At 41.4% G+C, this 941-nt stretch overlaps 1 non-coding gene across 1 annotated transcript; it reads right to left on the bottom strand.

Moving 5' to 3' along the window:
• Window positions 1–407: 407 nt before the first annotated feature.
• Window positions 408–514, bottom strand: LOC118482983. Its single transcript, XR_004869411.1, has one exon. It is a non-coding gene; the product is annotated as a small nucleolar RNA R71 (small nucleolar RNA).
• Between the last annotated feature and the right edge of the window lie 427 nt (window positions 515–941).

The raw sequence follows: 941 nt of genomic DNA, 5'->3' as shown, positions 1-941 counted from the left end.
GGATAAACCGGTACTAAAAGCTCTTGTGTCCTTGGACGACCTCGGTATCTTACCAACACTATACTACGTCCACGATGGGTGCACTTGCCCATATGTGTGTTTAGTGTTAGTAAATATCGTGTTTTATAAATTTAAAACTTGGCTAAACGTGTAAAAAGGGCTTAAATATACATCAAAAATATATTACACTACACACGCATCAACATATTACTAATTTCTTAGAAATATGTGATACCTTTCGGATAAATGGAGCATCAAATGACGCCATCCGCCTCCGAATGTTTCTTTTTTCACTAAAAGACCTAGCAAAAGCTTGGCTTAACGCCCTCCCAGCTGGATCGGTAAACACCTGGGATGAACTAGCCCAAGAATTTCTATATAAGTATTTCCCTCCCACTAAAACGGCTAAATTAATGACTGAAATTAATACGTATTCACAAGAGGACGGGGAATCCTTATATGAAACTTGGGAAAGGTTCAAGGAGCTATTGCGAAAGTGTCCACATCACGGCCTTGCGATATGGCAACAAGTATCCACTTTCTATAACGGATTGTTGCCACACACAAGGCAAACACTTGACTCTAGCTCCGGGGGACTTTTAGGTAATCGCCGCCCGCATGAAATATATAATCAAATTGAGGAAATTGCTCAAACCAATTTTCAGTGGCACACTCCCCAAGGCAATAAATCTATTGCCCCGGGTGCCATTAAGGTTGATGAAAGCACTTCTTTACAAGCCCAAATCGAGGCCCTTTATTCAAAAATTAAAAAGCTAGAAATGACAGAAACAGTCTCGGTTATGGCTTGTGAAGGGTGTGGTGGGCCACATGAAAATTGGAGTTGTAGGAAAGAAACAGATGATCAAACAGAGTCGGTAAACTACATTGATAATAGACCTAGGCCGTTAGGTCCCCCCAACGGGCACCTAGAACCAAGGATG

This window comes from Helianthus annuus, chromosome 1 (assembly GCF_002127325.2).
Source record: "Helianthus annuus cultivar XRQ/B chromosome 1, HanXRQr2.0-SUNRISE, whole genome shotgun sequence".
In the NCBI taxonomy this organism is placed as follows: Eukaryota; Viridiplantae; Streptophyta; class Magnoliopsida; order Asterales; family Asteraceae; genus Helianthus; species Helianthus annuus.
This window is presented reverse-complemented; position numbering and strand designations above follow the sequence as displayed.